The 25,499-nt window shown below is 45.4% G+C and overlaps 1 protein-coding gene across 2 annotated transcripts in view; it reads left to right on the top strand.

Annotated features, from left to right (window-relative positions):
* Positions 1-25,499, top strand: part of LOC142256011 (formyl peptide receptor 2-like) — a 114,240-nt gene that overhangs the window by 5,502 nt on the left and 83,239 nt on the right. The window lies entirely within an intron of this gene.

The following is a 25,499-nucleotide window of genomic DNA, read 5'->3' as shown; positions in this document are numbered from 1 at the left end:
CTGTCTCTGCCTCTCTCTCAGCGCTTCATACTCACCGATCACCGGCGTGGCACGGCTGTCACACTGCTTCTGCAGCCTCTCATTCTTCTTCCCTGCCCGATTTTTGGGGTGTTTGTGTTTATTTACTTTCACTGACAGATTAATGAAGGGCATGTCTCATAGATGCCTGCCATGAATAATCTAGGATTTAGTAGCTTCTCTGGGCTGCCATTAACTCCCTAATTACCCCGAATGCCACTGCACCAGGGCAATCGGGAAGAGCTGGGTAAAGTGTCGGGACTGTCACATCTAATGGATGCAGAAAATCCAGGCAGCTGCTGGCTGAGAATACCAGCCCGCAGCTGTGGGACTATATATTGGCTGGGTATCAAAATTGGGGGAGACCGCATGCTGTTTTTTCATTATTTATTTATTTTTTTTACTGTATGATATAGACCCTCCCACTGGTGTCTGTGATTGGTTCCAGTGAGACAGATGTTACTCAGCGTGGGGGCGGGTCTGACTGCAATCAACGACACCAGTGGTCAGGAGAAGCAGTGAACATGTATGAGAATAATGAGTGTGTGCAGTGAATATGTATGAGCCTATTGAGTGGGTAGGGAAGAAAAATGAGAGGCCGCAGGAGCAGTGTGACAGCCGCACCATGCAGGGGATCGATGAGTATGAACCACTGGGAGAGATTGAGGTAGAGAGAGAGAGAATAAGTAGCATAATACTGTGACATCCTTATTCCCAGAAATCATATATGAGTCAGAAATGCATGCATGCATATCCTCTAGACTCTCCCCATTCAGTTTTATCACTTTCCCATCCATTTCAGCCTTTTCCTCAAGCCCCAGACCTCTTTGTTGGGTCCAGCAGAAAATTACTCGCATTTCCCATTGACTTGCATTGCACTCGCTATTTGGAACGAATACACTAACTATGAGTGAAAAAAATGTTTTTGTGTTATCATTCATATTCTCTGAAAAAAGGCCAAGAAATAAAAAAAATGTATGTAAACTTTTGAGCACTTAGTCATTTAGCTTTCTCACTTTCCTGGCAAAGCTGAACCTATAAAAAATTTAGAAAAATTAAGTAATTCTTGAGTATATCACTCAATGGAACTCATAAGCATGAAATCAGCTGTATGTCATAGCATATTTATGGATGTCATAGCATGTTTATATAGATACAGTAGCACTTAATATATACAGGTGCATCTCAATATATTAGAATATCATCAAAAGTTGATTTATTTTGGTAATTCAATACAAAAAGGAAATGCATATAATATATAGTCATTACACACAGAGTGACATGTGTCAAGTGTTTATTTCTGTTAATATTGTGTATTATGGTTTACAGCCAATGAAAACTCAAAAGTCATTATTTCATAAAATTAGAATAATTACCACAAAACCCCTGTAAATGCTTCCTAAGCATTTAAAATGGTCCCTTAGTCTGGTTCAGTAGGCTACTCAATCATGGGGAAGACTGCTGACTTAACAGATGTCCAGAATGCAGTCACTGACACACTCCACAAGGAGGGTAAGCCACAAAAGGTCATTGCCAAAGAAGCTGGCTGTTCACAGAATGCTGTATCCAAGCATTAGAGATGAGCGAACCAGACGCGTTTCGGTTCGCCGAACGGAGGTCTGGTTTGAGTTCGGTTCGGTGAACCGGTTCGGCGAACCACTCGAACCCCATAGGAAACAATGGGAGGCAATCACAAACACATAAAAAAGCATTATAAATGTACACATACAGTTAATAAACATTGCCATAAAACTTACCTGTCCCCGGGATGCGTCCTGCACTCTGTCTCCTGCCGCTATTCCTCCCGATAATCGCTGCGTCCTCCTGTTAACCAGCAGTGATGCAGGACCTACGTGACATCATCAAAATAGCATGTGACCAGTCACGTGTCTGTTATCTCATTGGCTACAGACTGATCACATGACTATGGCGCCTCATGCTAGGACCTGTCATGGCATCTCTCTGTTACACGGTGCACGTTTGTGTATCGCCGTGTACCAGCGACATGCTCTAGCACACGGTCGACTCCCCGCTCTGCTTCCCCGTTCCCTTAAGGTACCGTCACACTAAGCGACGCTCCAGCGATCCCACCAGCAACCTGACCTGGCAGAGATCGCTGGAGCATCACTACTAGAGATGAGCGAACCGGTCGCGGTTCGGCTCGCCGAACGGACGTCTCGTTCGAGTTCGGTTCGGCGAACGTTCGACGAACCGAACTCGAACCGCATAGGAAACAATGGCAGGTAATCACAAACACATAAAAACACCTAGAAAACACCCTCAAAGGTGTCCAAAAGGTGACAAACAACTCACAACACAACACAAACACATGGGAAAGTGACAAGGACATATACTCATGCGAAAACAAAAGAGCAGGACAAGAAAAAAGAGGAAGAGACACAGATATGAGTATATGCAAGGGAACGTCGATGCCATTACTGTGCAACTTGAGCCCTGCTCATTTTAGGCTTCCAATCTGGATAAAATGCCTGAGCTCACCACGTACGCCTTGGGGATCTTGTTGTGTCACGCAGCAAGCGTTTTCTCGGAACGTGTCCTCAGTGCAGCTGGGGGTGTGCTGACAGCTAAGCACACGCATCTGTCCACTGACAATGTGGACAGACTAACGTTCACCAAGATGAACAAGTCATGGCTCTCAGAGGACTTTTCTTCCCCTGGCTCAGCCAGGGGAGGCGAAAGGCACGCGTATTTTTGAGAGTGCTTCATGCAAAGCATCTTTTTCATCTTGAAAATGGAGGTCAACTGATGCCAGTCAAGTGAGGTGTGTGTGGCCCAATTAGTGGAAACGAGGGAGACTGTGGTTGGAGTCCCCTCGCTTTTGAAAAAAGAACCAAGATGAACAAATCATGGCTCTCAGAGGACTTTTCTTCCCCTGGCTCAGCCAGGGGAGGCGAAAGGCACGCGTATTTTTGAGAGTGCTTCATGCAAAGCATCTTTTTCATCTTGAAAATGGGGGTCAACTGATTCCAGTCAAGTGGGGTGTGTGTGGCCCAATTAGTGGAAACGAGGGAGACTGTGGTTGGAGTCCCCTTGCTGTGTTTTACATGCTTTTAGAAGGGAATGACATGGCTTAGAGCTTGACTTTCAGCATCTGCAAACTGTTGGCTACCAAACTGCTTCCTTTCCAACCTTTTTAACTGATGATTTTCGAGACCTTATGCCCATCGCAGTGCCCCAAGAGCCGATGCCCAGGCGCCACTCCTTCTCCAACAAAGGCGTGCACGCGCTACACCAGCATGTCGCACCAAACATCACCGCTTCTTTGAGAAACTGTGTGACAGGGTGCATTTCACCACAGATACTTGGCCCAGTAAGCATGGACAGGGGCGTTACATGTCGCTGACTGGGCAATGGGTTACTATGGGGAGAGATGGAGGAGGGTCTGCTGTACAAGTCTTGCTGTCCCCAGGAGTTGTATCAATCCTTCCTCTGTATGTAGAAGTTAATACATTGCTTCTGCCTCCTCAACCTCGTGTGGGTCCTTCACCTCGGGCCAAACCCTGTGTGGTCAGGGCACCCTTCCTTGTAACTGCGCACAAGGAAAACCACACACCTCCTCCTTACTATGCTGGCAGCAGAGCTCAATGCCATCATGCGGTCAAATGTTTACTTTGAAATGTATGGGAAATGTGAGTCACACCGCTGAGAAGTTGTGGACGGTTAGCTCTGGAGACCAAGTTTCATCAATGGTTGTCTCCACTCAACCAGCAGACAGGGAAGGCCGGTGTGACAATGATGCAAATATGGGTGCGGCCCTTCGCCGTGACAGTGTGACACACGTGCCTTGTGTGGCTCACGTGTTGAATCTAATTCTCCAGCAATTTTTAAAACACCATCCCGGCCTACATGGCCTTGTGCAGCGGGTACGCTCGTTATGTGCTCACTTCCATTGTTCGCACACAGCAGCTCAATAACTTTCGTCGCTCCAGAAGTCTTTATGTCTGGTGGTTAAACGCCTTAAATGCGATGTGCCGACACGCAGGAATTTGAATTTGCACATGTTGCAACGTTTGTGGCAGCACCGCCGAACCCTGCTGCAATACGTTATGACATATAGCCTGGCCTAACTTGATCCAGAGGTGGTGCAGATCACGCTGCTGTAGTGGTGTCAGATCAAGGACCTATGCACCCTTCTACACAGTTTACAAATGTCAACGAAGATGTTTAGCACTGGCAATTAGAGTTGAGCGCGGTTCGCGGTTCTCCAGTTCCCGGTTCGAGTGATTTTGGGGACTGTTCTAGATCGAACTAGAACTCGAGCATTTTGCTAAAGTTCGATAGTTCTAGTTACGTTCGAGAACGGTTCTAGCAGCAAAAAGCAGGGCTTTTTACAGCTACAGTGTGCAGGAGCCATCGCTGGCAGCCTGCCAGAAGCTGGTAACCAAGATAAACATTGGGTATCAAAGCAAAGCACTTTGGTTAGTAACCCGATATTTATCCTAGTTACGTGTACAGGGAGCCGACACTTCCCCGCTCAGCTCGCTCCGCCCCCTCCTGCACGCGGCATGTACACATACATACACACACACACACACACACTCACACTCACCTGTCCCCAGCCATGCAGTCCACAACACTGATGTCCTCAGCGCCACATGACCCCGCTAGGCTCCAACCACTTTGCACTCCGCCGCCAGCACACATGGCTCCGCCCACCTGGCACTCTGCACACATGGTCCCGCTAGGCTCTGCCCACCTGACACTCTGCACTTATGGTCCTGCTAGGCTCCGCCCACCTGTCACTCTGCACACATTACCCCGCTAGGCTCCGCCCACCTGGCACTCTGCACACATGGTCCCGCTAGGCTCCACCCACCTGGCACTCTGCACACATTACACAGCTAGGCTCAGCCCACCTGGCCCTCTGCACACATGGTCCCGCTAGGATCCACCCACCTAGCACTCTGCACACATTACCTTGCTAGGCTCTGCCCACCTGGCACTCTGCACACATAGTCCCGCTAGGCTCCGCCCACCTGGCACTCTGCACACATTACCCCGCTAGGCTCCGCCCACCTGGCACTCTGCACACATTACCCCGCTAGGCTCCGCCCACCTGGCACTCTGCACACATAGTCCCGCTAGGCTCCGCCCACCTGGCACTCTGCACACATTACCCAGCTAGGCTCCGCCCACCTGGCACTCTGCACACATGGTCCCGCTAGGCTTCGCCCACCTGGCACTCTGCACACATGGTCCCGCTAGGCTCCGCCCACCTGGCACTCTGCACACCTGGCACTCAGCACACATTACCCCACTAGGCTCCGCCCACCTGGCACTCTGCACACATTACCCCGCTAGGCTCCGCCCACCTGGCACTCTGCACACATTACCCCGCTAGGCTCCGCCCACCTGGCACTCTGCACACATGATCTCGCTCGGCTTACCTGCGGTGATGAAGTCCCGACCTCAGCGCTGTCACTGTCCTCCATGGCCGCCGCTTGTCACATCACCTTCTCTCGCTTCCGACCTGAGACTGACTAGCGGTGACGTCACGGGCCTGTCGCGATACTTGACTGTGAAGGTGATTGAACTCAGTGACAGGTGCTGTCAGCAGTGCAGAAGAGCAGCGCAGGTAATGTACCTCGCTGACAGCAGCACTTGTCATCCCCTGCAGTGACCTGGGCTGACCTATTGATGTTAGCTCAGGTCACTGCATTGCTCTCCCAGCCAAATGGGGAACATCCTGCTCTTCATTAACTGGGACAGTGTGGATCGTCATGGGAACCCCTTGGATTACACCAGACCTAGATTTGTTTTTCTTTCTAATAAATTGGTTAAAGAGGGAATGTATTGGGGAGTGTTTTTTCAAATAAAAATGTGTTTGTCGTCTATTTTTTTTATTACTGACTGGGTTGGTGATGTCGGGTATCTGATAGACGCCTGACCTCACCAACCCCAGGGCTTGATGACAGGTGACATTACACATCTGGTATTAACCCCATATATTACCCCGTTTGCCACCGCACCAGGGCATGAAATGAGCTGGGGCGAAGCACCAGGATTGGCGCATCTAATGGATGCACCACTTCTGGGGCGGCTGCGGCCTGCTATTTTTAGGCTGGGGGGAGTCCAATAACCATGGACCTCCCTAGTCTGAGAATATCAGACCCCAGCTGTCTGCTTTAGCTTGGCTGGTGATCCAATTTTGGGGGGACCCCTACGTGTTTTTTTTTTATTATTATTTATTTAATTTAAAATAACAGCGTGGGGTGCCCTCAGTTTTGGATTAAAAGCCAAGGTGAAGCTGCCAGCTGTGGTCTGCAGGCTGCAGCCGTCTGCTTTATCCCTAGCTGACTACAAAATAGGGGGAACCCTACGTCATTTTTTTTTTCATTTTTTTTGGCTAAATACAAAGCTAAGCACCCCTTAGTGCCACATGAAAGGCACCAAAGGGTGCAAAATTACAAAATGCAGGAGAGTGGGACATTATGTGTCTTTCTGCCATTATAATGACAGAAAAGACTGATATGAAGTGTACAAGCATAGGACAATCACCAGAGCGCTCTACGCTGTGAAAAGCAGTAGAAAATGGCACTGGAGTGAACATGTGACCGCCTCATGTAGGTTGAAGCTATGGATCCTGGGTAAATTTATGTATTTTCCCTCCTTCAGTTTTTTTGCTGTACACAAAAATAACGGAAGGCACACGGATGACAAACAGATGACATACGGACCGTCTACGGAACGGAAACGGATGCCACACGGATGCACCCGTGAAAAAAACGGACTGTTTATTGCAGACCGCAGAAACGGATCGCTCGTGTGAATGTAGCCTTATTCTGATCTGCTATTTATAAACAGCAGGCAGAAATAAGTGAATAACGCCCCCCGGCGTCAGAAAATCTCCGGGGTTTCAGGGCTAGCTGAGACCCTGGAGATCATGATTCAGGACGGTTTTTCCGGTCCCCGCTCACGTGATCACAGGTATACACCGTACACCGATGATCACGTTACAGTAAATGACAGCACCGGTAAAAAATTATTTATCTCCCATCTGGCATGAACAAACATGATAACTCTCCTCCCCGCTCCCCTCCGGTCCCCCGGTGTCGCCAAAGTGCCCCCCCTGATGCCCTCCCAGAAATCCAAGATGGCCGCGCGCACAGCAGCGCGCTGGCCGCATTCACCCTACTCCTCTGAAGTCTGTCGCATGTGCCATGACACATGCGACAGAAAACTCCTCCCCAGGCCCTGCCAGGTCACCCCCTATAACCCCACCGGTGTTCCCCCGTGTTCCACGGTACCTGTGCAGCGTTGATCCCCCCACGGCCCTCTCCTTCACAATAAACGATGCCGCATGCACAGAGCGGCTGTCAGCTCAAGTTCCTGTGTTCAGACACAGTGAGTGGTGGTTATGCATCTGTAAGCTAAATGGGCGGCACGGTGGCTCAGTGGTTAGCACTGCAGTCTTGCAGCGCTGAGGTCCTGGGTTCAATTCCCACCAAGGACACCATCTGCAAGGAGTTTGTATGTTCTCCCCGTGTTTGCGTGGGTTTCCTCCGGGTACTCTGGTTTCCTCCCACACTCCAAAGACATACAGCGCTATGGAATTAATAACGCTATATAATCGAATAAAATATTATTATTACTGCAATGCCCTGCTCATGAGGTAAGGAACATAATTGATCAGGAGAGCTATATACTACATTTCCAAATGGAGGGATTTGCTTTTATAGTTTCCCTGCTGAACGACTACCAAACATGAGAGTCCGTTATACGCCACAAGAAAACACATCTAAATAGCGAGCTCTGTTGTTAAGTATTCATTCAGCTGGATAACTGGACTTAAAGGGGTATTCCATCTCCAAGATCCTATCCCCAATATATAGTAGGTGGAATAGCAATAATATCAGCAAATACCAATATTTGGAAATGTAGAATAGTTCTCCTGATTAGGCATGCCCTTACCTCATGAGCAGGGCACTGCAGCTTTGGTAGCAACCATTACGACATGGACTCTGCTGCTGTGGACCCGGGGAGAGTGAGTGCAGATTCATTGCACCCACACTCCTCACATGAAGGGTCTGCTCTCCTAGAAAATGGGGGATACGTTCCCTGAGTGTCTCCCCCCATATTCTAGACAGTCCAGAGTCGTCGTGGGACCCTTTTATTTTTTTTCTTACAATAAATTGGTGAAAGAAGGAGTGTTTGGGGACTGTTTTTTCAAATAAATTTCTTTTGTCGATTTTTTTTGTTAGTACTGACAGTTTATGATGTTGGGTATCTAATAGACGCCATGACATCACAAACTGCTGGGCTTGATCTCAGGTGACTTTACAGCTAGTATCAACCCGATTTATTACCCCGTTTGCCACTGCAACAGGGCACGGGATGAGCTGGGGTGAAGTGCCAGGATTGGCGCATCTAGTGGATGCGCCACGTCTGGGGTGCCTGCGGCCTGCTATTTTTAGGCTGTGAAGGCCTAATAACTATGGACCTTCCCACCCTGAGAATACCAGACCACCACTGTCTGCTTTACCTTGGCTGGTGATCCAATTTGGGGGGGACCCTACTTTTTTTGTGTAATTATTAATATTTATAAAATAATTATAAAAAAAGAGCCTGGGGGGACCTCCACATCGGATCCCCAACCACGGTAAAGCTGCCAGCTGTAGTTTTCAGGCTACAGCCATCTGCTTTACCCTAGCTGGCTATCAAAAATGGGGGGGACCCAACGTCATTTTTTTTAACTATTTTTTAAATAGAAAAAATTAATGGGCTTCCCTGTATTTTGATTGCCAACCAAGGTAACGGCAGGCAGATGTGGGTGGCAACCCATAGCTGTCTGCTTTATCTGCGCTGAGAATCAAAAATACCGCGGAGCGCTACGTCATTTTTTTTAAAGATTTATTTTTACAGCACTGTGATGTCCAGCAATCAAAATACAGGGAAGCCCATTTTGTTTTTAGTTATTTAAATAAATAATTAAAAAAAATATATATGGGCTCTCGCTGCATTTTTTGTATTGCTAGCTAAGGGTAATCCAAGCAGCTACTGGCTGCTAACCCCCACTGCTTGGTGTTACCTTCACTGGCAATGGAAAATCCAGGGAAGCATTTTTTATTTTTTTTGCCAAAAAACTACAAAAAAAGGACGTGAGCTTCGCCATATTTTTGTATGCTAGCCAGGTATAGCAGCCAGGTGCTGGAAGAGTTGGATACAGCGCCAGAAGATGGCGCTTCTATGGAAGTGCCATTTTCTGAGGCGGCTGCAGACTGCAATTCGCAGCAGTGGGGCCCAGAAAGCTCAGGCCAACCTGTGCTGCGGATTCCAATCCCCAGCTGCCTAGTTGTACCTGGCTGGACACAAAAATGGGGCGAAGCCTACGTCATTTGTTTTCTAATTATTTCATGAAATTCATGAAACTTGTTCCCAGCCGGGTACAAATAGGCAACTGGGGGTTGGGGGCAGCCGTACCTGCCTGCTGTACCTGGCTAGCATACAAAAATATGGCGAAGCCCACATAATTTTTTCAGGGGGCAAAAAACTTCTGCATACAGTCCTGGATGGAGTATGCTGAGCCTTGTAGTTCTGCAGCTGCTGTCTGTCTGTATGGAGAAGAGCAGGACTGTATGCAGAAGTTTTTTGCCCACCAAAAAAATGACGTGGGCTTCGCCATATTTTTGTGTGCTAGCCAGGTACAGCAGGCAGCCACGGGCTGCCTCCAACCCCCAGTTGCCTATTTGTACCCGGCTGGGAACCAAAAATATAGGGAAGCCCGTTTTTTTTAATTATTTCACTTATTTCATGAAATAATTAAAAAACAAATGACGTGGGCTTCACCCCATATTTGTGTCCAGCCAGGTACAACTAGGCAGCTGGGGATTGGAATCCGCAGCACAGGTTAGCCCCAGGTTTCTTGCCGCCTCTGCTGCGAATTGCAGTCTGCAGCCGCCCCAGAAAATGGCGCTTTCATAGAAGCGCCATCATCTGGCGCTGTATCCAACTCTTCCAACAGCCCACAAGCCGGGTGGCTTGCTGGGTAATAATGAATTAATACTAGCTTTGTTTTACTAGCTAGTATTAAGCCAGAGATTCTTAATGTCAGGCACGTTTGACCCAGCCATTAAGAATCTCCAATAAAGGGTTAAAAAAAAGACACCACACAGAGAAAAAATACTTTCATAGAAATAAATACACAGACACATTAGAGACTCCATCTTTATTACCCCCTGTCAGCCCTCCACGATCCATGGTCTTCTGTCTTTCTCGTTCAACAAATGCAGCTCTGCTCCATCACTGCTGCATGGGGGAAGACGCTGCTTCCCGTGCAGCCTTCACTCCGTGAAGGCTGCACGGGAAGAAGCGTGCAGCCTTCACTCCGTGAGAGATCAGTGCTGCTGGCTGTTAGCGGTAACAGCGGTAACGCTGACAGACGCGTTACCATAGCAACGGTGCTCCGATCATGTGATTCCCGGAGCCGCGGTTAGCGGTGACGTCACCGCTAACTACGTTGCTATGGTAACGGTGATCTCCAATAATGACCGGCTGTGTCAGTCTGTCCCTTACGGAACGGGGAGTCGACCGTGTGCTAGAGCATGTCGCCGGTACACGGCGATACACAAATGTGCACCGTGTACCGGAGAGTGCAATGACAGGACCTAGGACAGGACATGACGTCAAAGCCATGTGACCAGTCTGTAGCCAATGAGCCAATAGCCACGTGACTGGTCACATGGCTATTTTGACGACGTCACGGAAGGTCCTGTCAGTTCTGGTTATCGGGAGGACGCAGCGATCATCGGAAGGAATAGTGACAGGAGACAGAGTGCAGAACGCATCGCGGGAACCGGTAAGTGTTATGGCAATGTTTATTAACTGTATGTGTACATTTATAATGCGTTTTTATGTGTTTGTGATTGCCTCCCATTCTTTCCTATTGGTTCGAGTTCGGTTCGTCGAACGTTCGCCGAACCGAACTTGAACGGGACCTCGGTTTGGTGAACCGAGCTCGAGCTGAACCGCGGCTGGTTCGCTCATCTCTACTGGCAATGCATTTCTCAGCGTGACAATTTTGGTCATCTACATGATGGAACGCACTGTAAGCGTTATTCGGAGTCAGGTATTGGGACAAGAGGAAGGGGAGGAAGTACAGGAGGAGTCATATGCGGAAGGGATAACCCGATCTACGAGGTCCAGATGGTCAGCGGCACCTAGGCGGCAGTCATGGTGGGGGAGAGGGATTAACAAGGGCACATAGTATCAGCAAAAAGTGTTGAGGAAGGTGCAGGAGCCCATGAAGAAATGGAGGACGAACTGGCGATGGGCATGGAAGACTCAGCAGATGAGTGAGAGCTTGCTCACATTTCGGTTGTGCGAGGTTGTGGGGAGAGGGCAGAGGAAGGAGGCACGATTCTCACCTCTCTGCCACCAACACACCAAGGACTTGGTCCTCCTGAATGCTCAAGACACATGAGCACCTTCTTGCTGCACTACCTACAACATGACCCTCGGATTGTACGAATTCGAAGTAATGCTAACTACTGGGTTGCCACACTGTTAGATCCCCGGTACAAGACAAAATTTGGCGAAATAATTCCTGCCATAGAAAGGGACGCACGTATACAGGAGTATCTGCAGAAGGTGGTACGCAATCTTAGATCTGCTTTTACACTAAACACCAGTGCTGCACAGAGTGAATCTCAACGCTTTGTCATGGATAGGATTTAATGGTCTTTTACTTGTCCACATCTGAGGGACCGAGGGCTGGCTCCTGTGCTGAGATGGCATTGAGTACGGTGTCCCTGCAGAGTTGCACTTTTGGTCATATACAAAATGAGTTGAAAAAGGACAGATGCTGGTGGAAAGGGGAACAGGTGTGTTGGAAAGGGGAAAAAAGTTTTTGTCCGTGGGTTTGGTGGTTAAGCAAAAGTAACATTTGCTGAAGAAACACCATCTGTTACGGTGGGACTGGCAGATTTGAATAAGGTGGTATATACTATGTTACCGCTATATAACGAAAATTAATAAGAAAAGAAAGAGAAAGGTATATATCCCCATCAGCAGTCAGTGTCCACCGTGCTCCCAGTTGGAAAAGGAGAGGTTGGCAACTGGAAGGTTAGGTGGAGAAAACAGAGCTGTGTGGCTATGAAACTAATAGTAGCCTGAACTGAGTTAGACGCCACTCGGATCTGGAGACTGGGAGCCCTGTTAGCGTCACAGGGTCCACACGCCCACCCAGCCCAGGAACTCCCTGTTAACATCACAGAGGCCATTGAGTATGCTGACCGTGTGCATTGGGGCCACACCTGTGGACAGCAGGCGCATCAGCAGTAGCAGGCCTGTTAATGCCACTGGGCTGCACAAGCAGGACTGGTAGGACAGGAGCTGGTCTTAACCGTTCTGCGTTACCAACTGTGGTGGCGGCCTGCATCGACGCCCTATCCCTGCCTACATCTGGCCTAAAGCCGCTATGGGTTCAACACATGGAGGTGTGCTCTTTCGGAGCATAATAGAAGACTGTGCACCTCCTTGTTGGCTCCAGCCCGTTTTATAACCTGGGTCCGCCCCAAACCAGGGTGGACCACATTGCACCTCCTGGAGACAAAAGCAGAGTGACACGTCATGAGTGGCATAACTAGCGTCCTATTTGGAACCGCAACTTCAATAATGACCTCATGGCTGCCACGACACAAACACCTCACCAGTCATCGTCTGACCATTAATAATGGGGTGACAAGTCATAGGGGTAGGCCTCTGCAAGCCATTTGGGAGTGGCCTGGCCACATCGTCAGGACACCTGATGCCCTGTGGTCTATATGGGGCCCCCCACATCAGGGGCAGGGCCAAAGAGTTCATTACCGGACCTAGTCTCTGATGTAGAAAGTGCCTGAGCATGCTCAGTAGCATGAAATACAGTCTCTGAAAAAAGACTATCAGCTTTAGCATGGTGTCTAGGCACAAAACAGGACTTAGACCCGGCACGGAATGCAAGTACCTGTGCAAAGAGGCTTTTCGCACTAAGTGTGGGAGCATGCACTGTATCCTGAAATGAAGACTTAGCCTCAGGAATGGCACAGTCAGGCTGAGCATACTCACTAGGCGAAACACTGTAGTTAGGCTGCGGCTGGGGTAAATCGGCACACGCATGCGCACTAGCTGCCTCTCCACACTTAGACGTGGAGGAGAAATTGCTCTTCGGGTGTGGACTTGGAGATGCTGTCTATGAACAGAAGGAAAAGCTAAAGGTGTGTGATACAGCAAGGAGCCACCACGGAAACACTTCGTTCAATTGTGAGGGGAGACATTTTGTAGTTTGTTGAGGAGTACCGTAACGCCAGTGAGCAGCATCCTGTGCCACAGACCAACATTCTTACGGTGCTGTCTATACTGCTTACCGTGAGAGGAGCGTATAGTCTGTATTTCTGGCAACTGGACATCACAGTACCCGGGTACGGTAGGCTGTGCCCAGACAAGACAGGGCACGCAACACTTTGTTTTATTAGCAAAACACATATCTGTTCTGGGTAGGCCGACTATTTATAGACAATAAGACTTGCTGCCTCTGCACTGTCAAATTGTCACGTACAGTTTAAATTATAGAGGGACAGCGACACATGTTTGCATTGACTGTTGATTTTCAAGATTTCCATGACTGTGTTGCAGAGCTGTGTGGTTTGCATTCACACTGTTATCATCTGCCTTATCTGTGAGGCTTCAGCTAACAAGGGTATTCAGGGGGGGTAATGTGTTTTTTTTATGTTTACGTAGATAACTGGGAAGCTCTTGTGATGCGCCACTGGTAAGTCGTGTTCGCACACACACACACACACACACACACACACACACACACACACACACACACATACACGCACAAACACACAATTACTGCTATGCAGAGGGATTAGCAGGTAGTAGGCAACAGAATAGATTGTTCAATTATTTAAATTGTATCCATGGTTCTTATTTTTGCTTTGGTAAAGTTAAACAATCATTTATCAACCCAATTGACTAGAGTCCTTTTCCTGTTGCCTGGTTTTGCTGCATACTGGGGTGCCCACCCTGTACACAACTTAAAATGAAGCATAAGTCGCAATGTGAATTTCACTGTGCTACAATGCCGCCTAGCATGCCTGTGCAACCACTGCCTGCCCCATCAAGTGCATCTGTGTGCTCTTCATCCTCTGTGACTGTGGGAACAGCAGTCTCACATGGTTTTTCACACTGAACTTCCACCCCTTTACACGCAACAGGGAGTGTGATTGGCAGGTCATCACTTGTTTTGGAAGTGGAAACAGAAGGTATTGTTGAGCTGTCAGACATCGAGAAAACTAACATTGGATGCAGGCTACATTATATCCACACCTGCACCTTCGTCACAGATTGCCTGGACTACCTGCAGTTAATAATTGCAATCCAGAAATGGAAAGGAGTGTAGAATGCACATGTGTTGTACCTTGCTTGGCAGCAAAGGAACACTAACTTAGTATTCCAGACAATTTTAGGAAGGCAGAAAAAGAGTCAGCTCTTTGGGCAAATTAAATAGCGTGGCAAAAGTGGACAGGTGGGTACAGTGGCCGTGTTCTGTGGGTACCAGGACAGTAAAGGAAGCCTCACTTTCTATCCCTCCGAATGATCAAATGCAGCAAGGAAATCCCTGAGTTTGCTATAAAATTAGCGTAGCAAAATGTGCATGAGGGTGTCATGCAGAGGTGCTGCAAATAGATTTGTACCAGTGGGACACTAATGGAAGTCCAACAGTCACTTCTTGTATGCCACTAAATGGCAGCATTTTTTGCTATTATTATAGCTTATTAAAAACAGAGCAGGAGGGTGTCATGCAAAGGTGTTAGAAATAGCTTGGCACCAGTGGGACAATAATGGAGTACAACAGCCACTTCTTGTATGCCACTAAATGGCAGTATTTTTTGCTGTTATTATAGCTTATTAAAAACAGAGCAGGCGGGTGTCATGCAGAGGTGCTAGAAAAAGCTTTGCACCAGTGGGACACTAATGGAGTACAACAGCCACTTCTTGTATGCCACTAAATGGCAGCATTTTTTGCTATCGTTATAGCTTATTAAAAAAAGAGCAGGAGGGTGTCATGCAGAGGTGCTAGAAATAGCTTTGCACCAGTGGGACAATAATGGAGTACAACAGCCAGTTCTTGTATGCCACTAAATGGCAGCATTTTTTGCTATTATTATGGCTTATTAAAAACAGAGCAGGAGGGTGTCATGCAGAGGAGCTAGAAATAGCTTTGCACCAGTGGGACACTAATGGAAGTCCAACAGCCACTTCTTGTATGCCACTAAATGGCAGCATTTTTTGCTATCATTATAGCTTATTAAAAACAGAGCAGGAGGGTGTCATGCAGAGGAGCTAGAAATAGCTTGGCACCAGTGGGACAATAATGGAGTACAACAGCCAGTTCTTGTATGCCACTAAATGGCAGCATTTTTTGCTATTATTATGGCTTATTAAAAACAGAGCAGGAGGGTGTCATGCAGAGGTGCTAGAAATAGCTTTGCACCAGTGGGACACTAATGGAAGTCCAACAGCCACTTCTTGTATGCCACTAAATGGCAGCATTTTTTGCTATCATTATAGCTTATTAAAAACAGAGCAGGAGGGTGTCATGCAGAGGAGCTAGAAATAGCTTGGCACCAGTGGGACAATAATGGAGTACAACAGCCAGTTCTTGTATGCCACTAAATGGCAGCATTTTTTGCTATTATTATGGCTTATTAAAAACAGAGCAGGAGGGTGTCATGCAGAGGTGCTAGAAATAGCTTTGCACCAGTGGGACACTAATGGAAGTCCAACAGCCACTTCTTGTATGCCACTAAATGGCAGCATTTTTTGCTATCATTATAGCTTATTAAAAACAGAGCAGGAGGGTGTCATGCAGAGGAGCTAGAAATAGCTTGGCACCAGTGGGACAATAATGGAGTACAACAGCCAGTTCTGGTATGCCACTAAATGGCAGCATTTTTTGCTATCATTATAGCTTATTAAAAACAGAGCAGGAGGGTGTCATACAGAGGTGCTAGAAATAGCTTGGCACCAGTGGGACAATAAGGAAGTCCAACAGTCACTTCTTGTATGCCACTAAATGGCAGCATTCTTTGCTATTATTATAGCTTATTAAAAACAGAGCAGGAGGGTGTCATGCAGAGGTGCTAGAAATAGCTTGGCACCAGTGGGACAATAATGGAGTACAACAGCCAGTTCTTGTATGCCACTAAATGGCAGCATTTTTTGCTATTATTATAGCTTATTAAAAACAGAGCAGGAGGGTGTCATGCAGAGGTGCTAGAAATAGCTTGGCACCAGTGGGACACTAATGGAGTACAACAGCTACTTCTTGTATGCCACTAAATGGCAGCATTTTTTGCTATTATTATAACTTATTAAAAACAGAGCAGAAGGGTGTCATGCAGAGGTGCTAGAAATAGCTTTGCATCGGTGGGACAATAATGAAGTCCAACAGTCACTTCTTGTATGCCACTAAATGGCAGCATTTTTTGCTATCATTATAGCTTATTAAAAACAGAGCAGGAGGGTGTCATGCAGAGGTGCTAGAAATAGCTTGGCACCAGTGGGACAATAATGGAGTACAACAGCCAGTTCTTGTATGCCACTAAATGGCAGCAATTTTTGCTATTATTATAGCTTATTAAAAACAGAGCAGGAGGGTGTCATGCAGAGGTGCTAGAAATAGCTTGGCACCAGTGGGACAATAAGGAAGTCCAACAGTCACTTCTTGTATGCCACTAAATGGCAGCATTCTTTGCTATTATTATAGCTTATTAAAAACAGAGCAGGAGGGTGTCATGCAGAGGTGCTAGAAATAGCTTGGCACCAGTGGGACAATAATGGAGTACAACAGCCAGTTCTTGTATGCCACTAAATGGCAGCATTTTTTGCTATTATTATAGCTTATTAAAAACAGAGCAGGAGGGTGTCATGCAGAGGTGCTAGAAATAGCTTGGCACAAGTGGGACACTAATGGAGTACAACAGCTACTTCTTGTATGCCACTAAATGGCAGCATTTTTTGCTATTATTATAACTTATTAAAAGCAGAGCAGGAGGGTGTCATGCAGAGGTGCTAGAAAGAGCTTGGCACCAATGGGACAATAATGGAGTACAACAGCCACTTCTTGTATGCCACTAAATGGCAGCATTTTTTGCTATTATTATAGCTTATTAAAAACAGAGCAGGAGGGTGTCATGCAGAGGTGCTAGAAATAGCTTGGCACCAGTGGGACAATAAGGAACTCCAACAGCCACATTTAGGATGCCACTAAATGGCAGCATTTTTTGCTATCATTATAGCTTATTAAAAACAGAGCAGGAGGGTGTCATGCAGAGGTGCTAGAAATAGCTTGGCACCAGTGGGACAATAATGGAGTACAACAGCCAGTTCTTGTATGCCACTAAATGGCAGCATTTTTTGCTATTATTATAGCTTATTAAAAACAGAGCAGGAGGGTGTCATGCAGAGGTGCTAGAAATTGCTTTGCACCAGTGGGACAATAATGAAGTCCAACAGTCACTTCTTGCATGCCACTAAATGGCAGCATTTTTTGCTATTATTATAGCTTATTAAAAACAGAGCAGGAGGGTGTCATGCAGAGGTGCTAGAAAGAGCTTGGCACCAATGGGACAATAATGGAGTACAATAGCCACTTCTTGTATGCCACTAAATGGCAGCATTTTTTGCTAATATTATAGCTTATTAAAAACAGAGCAGGAGGGTGTCATGCAGAGGTGCAAGAAATAGCTTTGCACCGGTGGGACAATAATGAAGTCCAACAGTCACTTCTTGTATGCCACTAAATGGCAGCATTTTCTGCTATCATTATAGCTTATTAAAAACAGAGCAGGAGGGTGTCATGCAAAGGTGTTAGTAATAGCTTGGCACCAGTGGGACAATAATGGAGTACAACAGCCACTTCTTGTATGCCACTAAATGGCAGTATTTTTTGCTATTATTATAGCTTATTAAAAACAGAGCAGGAGGGTGTCATGCAGAGGTGCTAGAAATAGCTTTGCACCAGTGGGACACTAATGGAGTACAACAGCCACTTCTTGTATGCCACTAAATGGCAGCATTTTTTGCTATCATTATAGCTTATTAAAAACAGAGCAGGAGGGTGTCATGCAGAAGTGCTAGAAATAGCTTGGCACCAGTGGGACAATAATGGAGTACAACAGCCAGTTCTTGTATGCCACTAAATGGCAGCATTTTTTGCTATTATTATAGCTTATTAAAAACAGAGCAGGAGGGTGTCATGCAGAGGTGCTAGAAATAGCTTTGCACCAGTGGGACACTAATGGAAGTCCAACAGCCACGTCTTGTATGCCACTAAATGGCAGCATTTTTTGCTATCATTATAGCTTATTAAAAACAGAGCAGGAGGGTGTCATGCAGAGGTGCTAGAAATAGCTTGGCACCAGTGGGACAATAATGGAGTACAACAGCCAGTTCTTGTATGCCACTAAATGCAGCATTTTTTGCTATTATTATAGCTTATTAAAAACAGAGCAGGAGGGTGTCATGCAGAGGTGCTAGAAATAGCTTGGCACCAGTGGGACACTAATGGAGTACAACAGCTACTTCTTGTATGTCACTAAATGGCAGCATTTTTTGCTATTATTATAGCTTATTAAAAACAGAGCAGGAGGGTGTCATGCAGAGGTGCTAGAAATAGCTTGGCACCAGTGGGACAATAATGGAGTACAACAGCCAGTTCTTGTATGCCACTAAATGGCAGCATTTTTTGCTATTATCATAGCTTATTAAAAACAGAGCAGGAAGGTGTCTTGCAGAGGTGCTAAAAATAGCTTGGCACCAGTAAGACACTAATGGAGTACAACATCCAGTTCCATGATGCCATTAAATGGCAGCATTTTTTGCTATCATTATAGCTTATTAAAAACAGAGCAGGAGGGTGTCATGCAGAGGTGCTAGAAATAGCTTTGCACCAGTGGGACACTAATGGAAGTCCAACAGCCACTTCTTGTATGCCACTAAATGGCAGAATTTTTTGCTATCATTATAGCTTATTAAAAACAAAGCAGGAGGGTGTCATGCAGAGGTGCTAGAAATAGCTTGGCACCAGTGGGACAATAATGGAGTACAACAGCCAGTTCTTGTATGCCACTAAATGGCAGCATTTTTTGCTAATATTATAGCTTATTAAAAACAGAGCAGGAGGGTGTCATGCAGAGGTGCTAGAAATAGCTTGACACCAGTGGGACAATATTGAAGTCCAACAGCCACATTTAGGATGCCACTAAATGGCAGCATTTTTTGCTATCATTATACCTTATTAAAAACAGAGCAGGAGGGTGTCATGCAATGGAGCTAGAATTAGCTTGGCACCAGTGGGACAATAATGGAGTACAACAGCCAGTTCTTGTATGCCACTAAATGGCAGCATTTTTTGCTATTATTATAGCTTATTAAAAACAGAGCAGGAGGGTGTCATGCAGAGGTGCTAGAAATAGCTTGGCACCAGTGGGACACTAATGGAGTACAACAGCTACTTCTTGTATGCCACTAAATGGCAGCATTTTTTGCTATTATTATAACTTATTAAAAACAGAGCAGGAGGGTGTCATGCAGAGGTGCTAGAAATAGCTTTGCACCAGTGGGACAATAATGAAGTCCAACAGTCACATTTAGGATGCCACTAAATGGCAGCATTTTTTGCTATCATTATACCTTATTAAAAACAGAGCAGGAGGGTGTCATGCAATGGAGCTAGAATTAGCTTGGCACCAGTGGGACAATAATGGAGTACTACAGCCAGTTCTTGTATGCCACTAAATTGCAGCATTTTTTGCTATTATTATAGCTTATTAAAAACAGAGCAGGAGGGTGTCATGCAGAGGTGCAAGAAATAGCTTGACACCAGTGGGACACTAATGGAGTACAACAGCTACTTCTTGTATGCCACTAAATGGCAGCATTTTTTGCTATTATTATAACTTATTAAAAACAGAGCAGGAGGGTGTCATGCAGAGGTGCTAGAAATAGCTTGGCACCAGTGGGACACTAATGGAGTACAACAGCTACTTCTTGTATGCCACTAAATGGCAGCATTTTTTGCTATTATTATAACTTATTAAAAACAGAGCAGGAGGGTGTCATGCAGAGGTGCTAGAAATAGCTTTGCACCGGTGGGACAATAATGAAGTCCAACAGCTACTTCTTGTATGCCACTAAATGGCAGCATTTTTTGCTATTATTATAGCTTATTAAAAACAGAGCAGGAGGGTGTCATGCAGAGGTGCTAGAAATAGCTTGGCACCAGTGGGACAATAATGGAGTACAACAGCCAGTTCTTGTATGCCACTAAATGGCAGCAATTTTTGCTATTATTATAGCTTATTAAAAACAGAGCAGGAGGGTGTCATGCAGAGGTGCTAGAAATAGCTTGGCACCAGTGGGACAATAAGGAAGTCCAACAGTCACTTCTTGTATGCCACTAAATGGCAGCATTCTTTGCTATTATTATAGCTTATTAAAAACAGAGCAGGAGGGTGTCATGCAGAGGTGCTAGAAATAGCTTGGCACCAGTGGGACAATAATGGAGTACAACAGCCAGTTCTTGTATTGCACTAAATGGCAGGATTTTTTGCTATTATTATAGCTTATTAAAAACAGAGCAGGAGGGTGTCATGCAGAGGTGCTAGAAATAGCTTGGCACCAGTGGGACACTAATGGAGTACAACAGCTACTTCTTGTATGCCACTAAATGGCAGCATTTGTTGCTATTATTATAACTTATTAAAAACAGAGCAGGAGGGTGTCATGCAGAGGTGCTAGAAATAGCTTTGCACCGGTGGGACAATAATGAAGTCCAACAGTCACTTCTTGTATGCCACTAAATGGCAGCATTTTTTGCTATCATTATAGCTTATTAAAAACAGAGCAGGAGGGTGTCATGCAGAGGTGCTAGAAATAGCTTGGCACCAGTGGGACAATAATGAAATTCAACAGCCAGTTCTTGTATGCCACTAAATGGCAGCAATTTTTGCTATTATTATAGCTTATTAAAAACAGAGCAGGAGGGTGTCATGCAGAGGTGCTAGAAATAGCTTGGCACCAGTGTGACAATAAGGAAGTCCAACAGTCACTTCTTGTATGCCACTAAATGGCAGCATTCTTTGCTATTATTATAGCTTATTAAAAACAGAGCAGGAGGGTGTCATGCAGAGGTGCTAGAAATAGCTTGGCACCAGTGGGACAATAATGGAGTACAACAGCCAGTTCTTGTATGCCACTAAATGGCAGCATTTTTTGCTATTATTATAGCTTATTAAAAACAGAGCAGGAGGGTGTCATGCAGAGGTGCTAGAAATAGCTTGGCACCAGTGGGACACTAATGGAGTACAACAGCTACTTCTTGTATGCCACTAAATGGCAGCATTTTTTGCTATTATTATAACTTATTAAAAGCAGAGCAGGAGGGTGTCATGCAGAGGTGCTAGAAAGAGCTTGACACCAATGGGACAATAATGGAGTACAACAGCCACTTCTTGTATGCCACTAAATGGCAGCATTTTTTGCTATTATTATAGCTTATTAAAAACAGAGCAGGAGGGTGTCATGCAGAGGTGCTAGAAATAGCTTGGCACCAGTGGGACAATAAGGAACTCCAAGAGCCACATTTAGGATGCCACTAAATGGCAGCATTTTTTGCTATCATTATAGCTTATTAAAAACAGAGCAGGAGGGTGTCATGCAGAGGTGCTAGAAATAGCTTGGCACCAGTGGGACAATAATGGAGTACAACAGCCAGTTCTTGTATGCCACTAAATGGCAGCATTTTTTGCTATTATTATAGCTTATTAAAAACAGAGCAGGAGGATGTCATGCAGAGGTGCTAGAAATAGCTTTGCACCAGTGGGACAATAATGAAGTCCAACAGTCACTTCTTGCATGCCACTAAATGGCAGCATTTTTTGCTATTATTATAGCTTATTAAAAACAGAGCAGGAGGGTGTCATGCAGAGGTGCTAGAAAGAGCTTGGCACCAATGGGACAATAATGGAGTACAATAGCCACTTCTTGTATGCCACTAAATGCAGCATTTTTTGCTATTATTATAGCTTATTAAAAACAGAGCAGGAGGGTGTCATGCAAAGGTGTTAGTAATAGCTTGGCACCAGTGGGACAATAATGGAGTACAACAGCCACTTCTTGTATGCCACTAAATGGCAGTATTTTTTGCTATTATTATAGCTTATTAAAAACAGAGCAGGAGGGTGTCATGCAGAGGTGCTAGAAATAGCTTTGCACCAGTGGGACACTAATGGAGTACAACAGCCACTTCTTGTATGCCACTAAATGGCAGCATTTTTTGCTATCATTATAGCTTATTAAAAACAGAGCAGGAGGGTGTCATGCAGAAGTGCTAGAAATAGCTTGGCACCAGTGGGACAATAATGGAGTACAACAGCCAGTTCTTGTATGCCACTAAATGGCAGCATTTTTTGCTATTATTATAGCTTATTAAAAACAGAGCAGGAGGGTGTCATGCAGAGGTGCTAGAAATAGCTTTGCACCAGTGGGACACTAATTGAAGTCCAACAGCCACGTCTTGTATGCCACTAAATGGCAGCATTTTTTGCTATCATTATAGCTTATTAAAAACAGAGCAGGAGGGTGTCATGCAGAGGTGCTAGAAATAGCTTGGCACCAGTGGGACAATAATGGAGTACAACAGCCAGTTCTTGTATGCCACTAAATGGCAGCATTTTTTGCTATTATTATAGCTTATTAAAAACAGAGCAGGAGGGTGTCATGCAGAGGTGCTAGAAATAGCTTGGCACCAGTGGGACACTAATGGAGTTCAACAGCTACTTCTTGTATGTCACTAAATGGCAGCATTTTTTGCTATTATTATAGCTTATTAAAAACAGAGCAGGAGGGTGTCATGCAGAGGTGCTAGAAATAGCTTGGCACCAGTGGGACAATAATGGAGTACAACAGCCAGTTCTTGTATGCCACTAAATGGCAGCATTTTTTGCTATTATCATAGCTTATTAAAAACAGAGCAGGAGGGTGTCTTGCAGAGGTGCTAAAAATAGCTTGGCACCAGTGAGACACTAATGGAGTACAACATCCAGTTCCATGATGCCATTAAATGGCAGCATTTTTTGCTATCATTATAGCTTATTAAAAACAGAGCAGGAGGGTGTCATGCAGAGGTGCTAGAAATAGCTTTGCACCAGTGGGACACTAATGGAAGTCCAACAGCCACTTCTTGTATGCCACTAAATGGCAGCATTTTTTGCTATCATTATACCTTATTAAAAACAGAGCAGGAGGGTGTCATGCAATGGAGCTAGAATTAGCTTGGCACCAGTGGGACAATAATGGAGTACAACAGCCAGTTCTTGTATGCCACTAAATGGCAGCATTTTTTGCTATTATTATAGCTTATTAAAAACAGAGCAGGAGGGTGTCATGCAGAGGTGCTAGAAATAGCTTTGCACCAGTGGGACAATAATGAAGTCCAACAGTCACTTCTTCTATGCCACTAAATGGCAGCATTTTTTGCTATTATTATAGCTTATTAAAAACAGAGCAGGAGGGTGTCATGCAGAGGTGCTAGAAATAGCTTTGCACCAGTGGGACAATAATGAAGTCCAACAGTCACTTCTTGTATGCCACTAAATGGCAGCATTTTTTGCTATTATTATAGCTTATTAAAAACAGAGCAGGAGGGTGTCATGCAGAGGTGCTAGAAATAGCTTGGCACCAGTGGGACAATAATGGAGTACAACAGCCAGTTCTTGTATGCCACTAAATGGCAGCATTTTTTGCTATTATTATGGCTTATTAAAAACAGAGCAGGAGGGTGTCATGCAGAGGTGCTAGAAATAGCTTGGCACCAGTGGGACACTAATGGAGTACAACAGCTACTTCTTGTATGTCAATAAATGGCAGCATTTTTTGCTATTATTATAGCTTATTAAAAACAGAGCAGGAGGGTGTCATGCAGAGGTGCTAGAAATAGCTTCGCACTAGTGGGACAATAATGGAGTACTACAGCCAGTTCTTGTATGCCACTAAATGGCAGCATTTTTTGCTATTATTATAGCTTATTAAAAACAGAGCAGGAGGGTGTCATGCAGAGGTGCTAGAAATAGCTTTGCACCGGTGGGACAATAATGAAGTCCAACAGTCACTTCTTGTATGCCACTAAATGGCAGCATTTTTTGCTATTATTATAGCTTATTAAAAACAGAGCAGGAGGGTGTCATGCAGAGGTGCTAGAAATAGCTTGGCACCAGTGAGACAATAATGGAGTACAACAGCCAGTTCTTGTATGCCACAAAATGGCAGCATTTTTTGCTATTATTATGGCTTATTAAAAACAGAGCAGGAGGGTGTCATGCAGAGGTGCTAGAAATAGCTTGGCACCAGTGGGACACTAATGGAGTACAACAGCTACTTCTTGTATGTCACTAAATGGCAGCATTTTTTGCTATTATTATAGCTTATTAAAAACAGAGCAGGAGGGTGTCATGCAGAGGTGCTAGAAATAGCTTGGCACCAGTGGGACAATAATGGAGTACAACAGCCAGTTCTTGTATGCCACTAAATGGCAGCATTTTTTGCTATTATTATAGCCTATTAAAAACAGAGCAGGAGGGTGTCATGCAGAGGTGCTAGAAATAGCTTCGCACTAGTGGGACAATAATGGAGTACTACAGCCAGTTCTTGTATGCCACTAAATGGCAGCATTTTTTGCTATTATTATAGCTTATTAAAAACAGAGCAGGAGTGTGTCATGCAGAGGTGCAAGAAATAGCTTGGCACCAGTGGGACACTAATGTAGTACAACAGCTACTTCTTGTATGCCACTAAATGGCAGCATTTTTTGCTAGTATTATAACCTATTAAAAACAGAGCAGGAGGGTGTCATGCAGAGGTGCTAGAAATAGCTTTGCACCAGTGGGACAATAATGAAGTCCAACAGTCACTTCTTGTATGCCACTAAATGGCAGCATTTTTTGCTATTATTATGGCTTATTAAAAACAGAGCAGGAGGGTGTCATGCAGAGGTGCTAGAAATAGCTTGGCACCAGTGGGACACTAATGGAGTACAACAGCTCCTTCTTGTATGTCACTAAATGGCAGCATTTTTTGCTATTATTATAGCTTATTAAAAACAGAGCAGGAGGGTGTCATGTAGAGGTGCAAGAAATAGCTTGGCACCAGTGGGACAATAATGGAGTACAACAGCCAGTTCTTGTATGCCACTAAATGGCAGCATTTTTTGCTATTATTATAGCCTATTAAAAACAAAGCAGGAGGGTGTCATGCAGAGGTGCTAGAAATAGCTTTGCACCAGTGGGACAATAATGAAGTCCAACAGTCACTTCTTGTATGCCACTAAATGGCAGCATTTTTTGCTATTATTATGGCTTATTAAAAACAGAGCATGAGGGTGTCATGCAGAGGTGCTAGAAATAGCTTGGCACCAGTGG

Source organism: Anomaloglossus baeobatrachus, chromosome 11 (genome assembly GCF_048569485.1).
Source record: "Anomaloglossus baeobatrachus isolate aAnoBae1 chromosome 11, aAnoBae1.hap1, whole genome shotgun sequence".
In the NCBI taxonomy this organism is placed as follows: domain Eukaryota; kingdom Metazoa; phylum Chordata; class Amphibia; order Anura; family Aromobatidae; genus Anomaloglossus; species Anomaloglossus baeobatrachus.
This window is presented reverse-complemented; position numbering and strand designations above follow the sequence as displayed.